The sequence below is a fragment of the Microtus ochrogaster genome, linkage group LG4, assembly GCF_000317375.1.
Source record: "Microtus ochrogaster isolate Prairie Vole_2 linkage group LG4, MicOch1.0, whole genome shotgun sequence".
In the NCBI taxonomy this organism is placed as follows: Eukaryota; Metazoa; Chordata; class Mammalia; order Rodentia; family Cricetidae; genus Microtus; species Microtus ochrogaster.
In genome coordinates this window covers 63,840,433-63,849,108 of record NC_022030.1, presented here as the reverse complement: position 1 = coordinate 63,849,108, position 8,676 = coordinate 63,840,433, and the positions used below count along the sequence as shown (strand labels likewise).

Genomic DNA, 8,676 nt, shown 5'->3' with positions numbered 1-8,676 from the left:
AATCATGGCGACTCACTGACTCAACTTCTTTCTCCCAGCATCCTGTTCTGTTTTCTCCGCCTACCAAAGGGCTGGCCTATGAATGGGCCTAGGCAGTTTCTTTATTAATAAGAAATCATTCCCACATCACTGTCCTACCCCAGATGGAATAGATAAGTAATTCCTACTCTACTTCCTAAAGTAGCTGTCTGGAAAGGGTCTTGGAAGATTAGGGAACATTCATGAGTGCCCCTGGGTTCTCATTTTCTTATTGACACCATAGGCCTGGGACAGTCACTCCTATGTGCTGTGCTGTGCTGTGCTGTGTGAATGGTGGATGCAGCGAGGGAGAGGCACATTTGCAGTAAATGATCTTATGCTTGTTATTTGGACTATGATCTACAAGCCATGCAGAAATGTCAAGCCTGTTTCTACCCAGGGGAAGATATAAAATTATACCTTTACACCACAAAAAAATCTTAAAAATGATGTACGACAGTATAGAAAAGTTAGGACCATGAAGCTCTTACAATATCCAGTTAAATCTTCATGACCTTTCTAGGAGAGTCAGTGCAGAAAGGTCACCCTGTCTGGTGACAGCAGGGTGGGAGAGAACACTGCACCTACGCCCTGTTCATCACTGTTTTAGACCCAAGTCAAATGGTTTGTGTGACGGCTGTTTTCAGAAACAATACGTGATTTGAGGCTCTTTAACAAACACACTGGGCCCGCTGTCATTATGTCCTGATTCCTTATTCAGTCCTAATACCAAGCCCAATATTTGCCCCTCCTGGAGTTGTGGAGAGGTGGAAGTCCTAAATTACGATCAATTTGGTTCTAGGAAAACAGAGCCCTTGCCATTGTGCCTGAGATAACTTAGTCTGAGCATCATCATAGAGGCAACAGCTTTCAAAGGTTCAGCTCTTCATCTTCTGTCTTCCGTCCAGATGTCTGTCTGAAAGCCAAGCTCAGGAAGAAAGTCATCCTGTCTTAGGAAGGGCACTAGAAATAACAGAAACTGATCTAACACAGCCAATGTTTCCGTTTCGACAGGGACAATGGTTGTGTTTTTGGTTTACTGGAGTCCTACAGCAGGGCAGAGTTCCAAAGCTCAGTCCTGTCAGTCAAGACTCCTGCACTCTCAGATCCATGGAACCACGCAGCAATACAGAGATGATTTGATGCTGACCTGTCCTATGTACCATAATGTGCCCTTTTGGGAGAGACCAGGTTTTCACTGACCTCTCGGATTCCCTATCTACCTCTTCTTGGTGACTCTCACTGTCCATCCCTCTTAGTTTTCCTTCTTAAGAGAAACAAATGACCATATGATGGATTTAGAGGATCCTGATTAAGAGCTTCTTAATTATTCTGAATTAAAAATCCAAGAACATTTTTTCATAATTCTTTCAAAACTAGGGTTGCAATAGAAGGCATGATCTTCCCAAGACACAAATCATAAATATTTTTGTAACCTTGAAAGCACGAAGTAGTTACTTTAGCCAGTGTAGTTCATTAATGATTGCTCTTTTGAGTAAATCATTAGCATTCCATTTAACTTCCCTTATACACACAGGAATCTATGTGTCTCGTGAAGTATATCGTGTGCTTCTCCTCCACCAGCTCTATTAGAAGAGCAGAAAGTCTCAGCAACTGGATTGCCTCAGGCTGAGCTTCTCCCATGGCTCCTGCAGATTTCCCAGCCTCCCTTCCTCTGTGTGTGTGTCTTCTCCTGGCCTCTGGCTTTGCCCAGGCAGGCAGGCTGCTGGTGTTGTCCATGGATGGGAGCCACTGGTTCTCCATGCAAACGGTTATGGAGAAGCTCATCCACAGAGGGCATGAGGTGGTGGCAGTCATGCCAGAGGTGAGTGGGCAACTGAGAGAATCCCTGAATTTTACAATGAAGACATACTCAACTTCTTACACTTTGGAGGATCTGAACCATAAGCACAAGAAATACATGCATGCTCAATGGAAGACTCCAGAACAAAGTATGCTTTCTTTAATGAAGGGCTCAGCCAAAGTTTATTATGAATTAATAATTTCCCACTGTAGAAGTTTGTTTAATGACAAGAAGTTAGTGGAGTACTTGAAGCAGAGTTCTTTTGATGCTGTGCTTCTGGATCCTTTTGAGCTCTGTGGCTTAACTCTTGCCAAGTATTTGTCGGTCCCTTCAGTGATATTTACAAGATATTTCTATTGCCACTATCTTGAAGAGGGCACCCAGTGTCCCAGTCCACTGTCTTATGTTCCTAGACTTTTCTCAAAACTTTCAGACACCATGACTTTCAAGGAGAGAGTGTCGAACTTTGTTTTTTACATGGAAGAGCGTGCATTTTGCCACTACTTGTTTAAAAGTGCTACAGATATTGCCTCTGAAGTTCTGCATACCCCCGTGACTCTGGAAGACCTCTTCTCCCAGGCGGCTATTTGGTTGTTACGCACCGACTTTGTGTTAGATTTCCCCAAACCTGTGATGCCAAACATGGTGTTCATTGGTGGGCTCAACTGCCAGCAAGGAAAGCTGCTTTCCAAGGTATGTTGTCTGTCTTTAGCACATGAAGAGGGGCCTGGTTTCAGGCAATGAAAAGGAAATTCTTTACTCAGCTGTGATTTGACTCTTGCTTCACTGCATTAGGAATTTCTTCCTGGGTAGAGAATTGTTTTGTGCCATTTACTAATTAAGAAGAAATTCTTCATAGGTGCCCTATTGATTAGATGTGCATACCTGTGACATATTTGCATATACATTTCAGGATACAGTCTAATTTTAAGAATATATGTATGCCTTCTATTTGTGTTTGGGGTCATGAAATTGGAAAAGGAATGGGACAAAGAAACTAGTTTGAGGAGAAACAATTTCAGAAATGATAGACATGCCACATGAAAACAGAAAGGAGAATGTTCAGCAGTAGGAAGAGGACATATGGAGGGGAAGGCTGGGTAGCAGGAGAATGGAATTATCAGGAGTAAAATACAGTTTGTTTGAAAATTGCCAAATGACACCAAACACTTTGTATGCTGACGCAGAAAAATAAATTAAGAAGGCAACAATAAATAATGAAGCTATATGTTAAGGCTTTTGGAGATGTTTAAGAAATACATTATCCTATAAAGCAGCTCTCAAGTTTGTCAGCTGCACTCTATAGTATTCCACATGCAGTTTTTCTGTATTCAAAAATTAGTGATATGATATGTAGGATGCAAGGTAGGTGAATTATTTTCAAATAAAATAAAATAAAATATAATAAAATAAAAATAAAACCCAAACATCAAAATTGAACAAGACAAGTAAACAGAAGTATAAGATCATGAAGAAAAGTCACAAGAATCAGATGATCTTGTTACCACCTTCAGGAGTCCCATGAAAGTACTGAACAGGAAGGTATGGTGTCTGTCCAGGGGGCCTGGGGCAGGTCCATGCAGGCCCTGTGCAGACTGCTTCAGCCTCGTCAGTTCACAAGAGCTTTGCTGAGTGATTTAGCAGGCCGTGTTCTCTGGGGGTCCTCCATCCTTCTTTCTCCCCGACTCCTTCTGCCTCTCTTCCATGAGGTTCCCTGAGCTCTGACTGGAGGGATTGGACGGAGACATCTCACTGAGAGCTGTGTGTTCTAAGGTCTCTCTATGTAGTGTCGTGCTGTGGGGCTCTGTTTTTGCTCCCAGCTGTTACATAAGGGATCTTCTCTGATGATGGCTGACTAAGCTACTGATCCATGGGTACAGTAGAATGTCATTATGAGTCATTTCATGGTTACTTTTTCCCCTTAAGAACAGGAATATTTGGTTTCACCCTGCTGTCTGGACTTATACCCTCTGATTCTTGGTCACCTAAGCAGAATGAGGTATGGGTTCCAACTCATGGAGTGGGCCTTAATTCAAATCAGACAGAGGTAGGTTACTCCCACAAGGTTTGCGCCTCCATTGCCCTATCTTATTTTGTAGGTAAGACAGATTCTAGGTGAAAGGTTTTGTGGTTGGGTTGATGTTTCCTTTTCTCTTTTGGCAGACTGCGGAGTACAATTCTGTAGGGATAGCTTACAACATCAGGGATCCAGCGATGAGCAGGAGATACAAAAAAGAGACTGGCGGGGCTCTCGCCTGCCAGATTTATACATACACACTAGCTCTAGGCGAACTCGACCCCCACTGGGCTGGGCTATCACTGGATCCCTGGTGTTGTAAGCTATCCCTACACAATTCCATCTCATAGACATTAGAAATTAAGGGTGAAGGTTTGATGTAGGCACCAGCTCAACTGTTCATGTTCATTGGGTTAATGAGTTGTGTGGATGTTTCCTTCAGCAATGGGGTCTTGTCAGATTGTGGAGAGTACCCCATTGTCTTGGCTTCAGCCTGGGTTGTTTGGGAATTTCCACAGGGTCCCTTGGAATGACCAACAACTGAATTGGATGAAAAGCATTCCCAAGGAGGAAGTTTAGTTTAGTTTGGTGACAAATATGGCCAGTAGCAGTTTTCTGTTCCTCACTATTTAGAGTCATCTTCTAGATTGTCTTCATATATTTATTACAGGAAGTTTCCAGTGTCCTGCACTGAGTTTCTATATTGCCACTCAAATGTTTTTCAATTCTAGCTGTGTCTCTTCTCCTAGCCACCCTCAAACTCCTCTGCCCCCTCCTTCCCTCCCGAAACTCCTGCTCTTATCTCTATCCCTACTCCATCCTACTCATTATTGTATATTACCTCCCTCTCCCTGGAAGATCCACTTGTCCTGACTAGTCTGTTCCTCTCTGCCTAACCTCTCCGGGTCAATAGATTGCATCTTGGTTATAATTTTTATAATGGCTAATATCTAATTATAAATAAATGCATATCATATTTATCTTCTGATCTAAATTACCTCATATAGCATGATTTTTCCTAGTTCCATACAGTTGCCTACATATGTCATGATATCATTTTTTTAATAAACTGAATAATGGTCATTTATGTAATTGTATCACATTTTCCTTAACTGGTCTTCTGTTTAGGGACATCTAGTTTTTTTTCCCCTAAACTCTGGTAAACAGGACAACAATGAACCTGGTTGATTGAGGAAGTGTTCCTGTGGTAGGATGAGGTGTCCTTTGGGTATATGCTCAAGAGTGGTATATACCACTGGATATTGAGGTAGATCTATTTCCATATTTCTGAGGAGCCACAATTCTGATTCCCATAGGGCCTGTATGAAATTGTACTCTTATATGCAGTGGATAAGTATGTGATGGTTACAACACAATGCTTACAAATCTCTCTGGAGAATTCATCACACAGGCATATTTAAATCTTGCAGCAATGGTGACTCCATGGAGTTGTCATACCCAGAAGGGCAACACAGAGTTGGTTTGGCTCCGCACCAGCCTTCCCTACACAAGGTGTTCTTTAGTGAGGGCCCTGCTTTTCTGTGATGTTCTTTAGCATCCAGTCCTTCTCCCTGACAACTACCTTTCACTTCTCACCATCCACCCTTCTTAGACCATGCTAGGATGCTCAAACAGGCAGGCACATGACAGATGCAGAGACTGTTTATGGACAGTTTCTTAATTTTTCTGAATTCTCAATGTCCAAGCAGATCATTACATAACAGTGTTTAAAAGCTGGCACAACAATAGAAGGCATGATCTTCCCAAGGCAAAGGTCACAAGTTTTTCTCTTCTGGAAAACACAGAACTAGCCAGTCAGCAAAACCATTTCATGAATTATCCTTCTGGATAAATCGTTGGCAGGGACTGGGACTTCACCTAGGAATATGTAAATCCATGCCACCATTGAGGTGAGTTTGGTGTCTGGATCTTCCCTGCCACTATCTTAGAGAGGTTGAGTCTGGCTGCTGGATTGCCCTGGGATAGGCTTGTCCTGTGGTTCTGCAGGTTTCCCAGCTTCCCATCCTCTTTGTGTGTGTCTGCTGCTGCCCTTTGTCTTAGCCCAGACAGGTAGGCTGTTGATGTTGCCCCTGGATGGGAGCCACTGGTTTACCATAAAATCTGTCTTGTTCAAATGCACCATTGTGGTCTTAGGTTAGTGGCAATGGTGCAAGAAGTGAGATAGCAGTGCAGAAGACCCCTTGATTAAACAGGAAACACTCAGCGTCTTACTCTCTGGTGGGTTGTGACTGAGAGTTCAAGGACTTTTGGACACTCAGTGGAAAAAAACAAGAGATCAGTATGTTTTCTCTATCAGTGGGATCAGCCAAAGTTTCTCATGACATCATTTTTTCACTGTGTAGAAGTCTATTTAGCAAAAGGTAGTTAATATCTTACCCACATCAGAGGGTTTTTTTTTTTTGAGGCTTTTGTGGACCATTTTGATGTGTGTAAAATAGTTGCCAAATATCTTTCCCTTCAACATGAGTTGGTGAGTAGTGTGATGTTCTGCTTAATGTCCAGTGAAGTATGTAATGTGCCTGGCCCTTTTGCATATTCCTAAACTTCTGTCTTTCCTCCCTTATACTGTGACTTTCAAAGAGAGAGTGTCCAAAGTCACAAAGCCACTGTCCCAGGAATATTATCTGTCCCTTCGCTCAGAAAGGGTGGCTTGTCTACATATATTGGTCGTGGGGAAGATTCCTTATTAAACTGTTTGCCATTTATGTTTGTAACATTTATAGTCTGGTCCAATGAGTTATCTCTTGCAAATTTACTTATGAAATTTTATAAGTTTTCCCTCACTGGTGTGTATGTACATACAGTTGAGTTAGTTATTCCTAATTTTCATGTTGTTTAAAAATCCTGGTTGCATATCAATCCCTTCTCATCACTCTTTTATTCCATCCATACGTTCCCCACTTGCAAAAGTGCTTCAGGAGACAAGGCTGCAGCTTTCAATATGTTTTGAAATTGTTTATAATAGATGTGTATAATAATGCATCATTTAATATAGACTTTCTTAAGATAATATCTAGTTATTGGTGCGGTGTATTGCTCCTCCCCTTGTACTTTGCTTGGTAACAGATCGCCGACATCTTCACAGGTGGAAGCTTATAGAACTTCTATGACCTTCAACAATGCTTTATCACCTTCATGTTTTCAACCAACCACTAACAATAGACACTTAAGCTTTTGTTTCGTGTTTCTCTATGGACAGGACTGTGCAAAGTGTTAACATACCTGTTTCCTGTTTTAACTTTTCTCAGACTGGTATCCTAGATACGGAATAGCCTGGTCTAATTGTACGCCTATTTTTATGTGTATCATATTGCATTCTCTGAGTTTGAGAAGTGGATTTGGAACCACACATGATGTGACACTAAGATCAAAGCTGAATGACAGTGGTAACTTTTTCCACTTCCTCTCTCTCTAGATGTTGTCCACTTAATAAAGTTGTCATAACTTTTCTTGATGAAAGTACTGTTTGTAGCCACTCATTTTTTCCTTAACAGTACTAGAAATTGAACCCTAGTTCTTATATGTGCTAGACAAACATGTTACTACTGAGCCATATCCTTTTTACTTTTTACTTTTTTTTTTTTTTGAGACAGGTCTGACTAAGAATAAATTGACTAGGCTACCTTTCAACTCATCCTATAAACCAGTCAGGCCAAATTCAGTGTCAGTGGGTCATCCATGAAGCTTGCTTATCTTAGTTTTGTAATCAGAGTTTTCAGACTTACACAGGGACATTCTATAGCGTGATGAGTACTCTTCTTACACCCTTCCATATCTTTTTAAAAAAGAATGCAGTGTGTTAAGCATAGACTTGGTCAGGGGTGTGAGTCCATGTACCCCAGGGTGGCACAGGGATGAACAGGGATGAACAGAAACACATCTCCAACAAGATCCATGCTTGTTTTCCCATAGGGTGCCATGACACTGAGTTCTGCACACTGGTGTGTTGCGGGAGCTCCTTCTGCTCCTTCAGTCAATAGCCGCTGAGAGACCACACAGCCGGGTGGCAGAAACGCGCCCCTCACAACACTGGTGCTTTTTTTCTGATTATTATTGAGCTCTACATATTTCTCTGCTCCCCGTCTGCCTTTCCCCTCTGCTTCAACCCTCTCCCAAGGTCCCCACACTCCCATCTTACTCAGGAGATCTTTTTCTTCTTCCCATGTAGATTAGATCTATGTACATCTTTCTTACGGTCCTCATTGTTTTCTAGGTTCTCTGGGATTGTGACATTTTGGCTGCTTTTCTTTGTTTCACGTTTAAAAACCACTTATGTTTGAGTACATGTGATAATTGTCTTTCTGTGTCTGGGTTACCTCACTCAAAATGATGTTTTCTAGCTCCATTTATTTTCCTGAAAAATCAATATGTTGTTATTTTTTCTGCTATGTAGTACTCCATTGTGTAAATATACCACATTTTCATTATCCTTTCTTTGGTAGAGGAGCATTTAGGTGGTTTCCAGGTTCTGGCTATGACAAACAAAGCTGCTATGGACATAGTTGAGCACATGTCCTTATGGCACGATTGAGCATCCTTTGCATATATTCCCAAAAATGGTATTACTGGGTCTTGGGGAAGGTTGTTTCCTAATTTTCTGAGAAATTGCTGCACCGATATCCGAAGGGATTGTACCAACTTGCATTCCCACCAGCAATGCAGGAGTGCTCCCTTTTCCCTACAACCTCTCCAGTATAAGTTGTCATCAGTGTTTCTGATCTTGGCCATTCTTACAGGTGTAAGATGGAATCTCAGAGTTGTTTTGACTTGCATTTCTCTGATGACTAAGGATGTTGAACATTTCCTTAAGTGTCTT

At 41.7% G+C, this 8,676-nt stretch overlaps 1 pseudogene; it reads left to right on the top strand.

The window, feature by feature from the left end:
* The first annotated feature begins 1,660 nt into the window (after nucleotides 1–1,660).
* Nucleotides 1,661–2,676, top strand: LOC102000184 (annotated as a pseudogene).
* The last annotated feature ends 6,000 nt before the right edge of the window (nucleotides 2,677–8,676 follow it).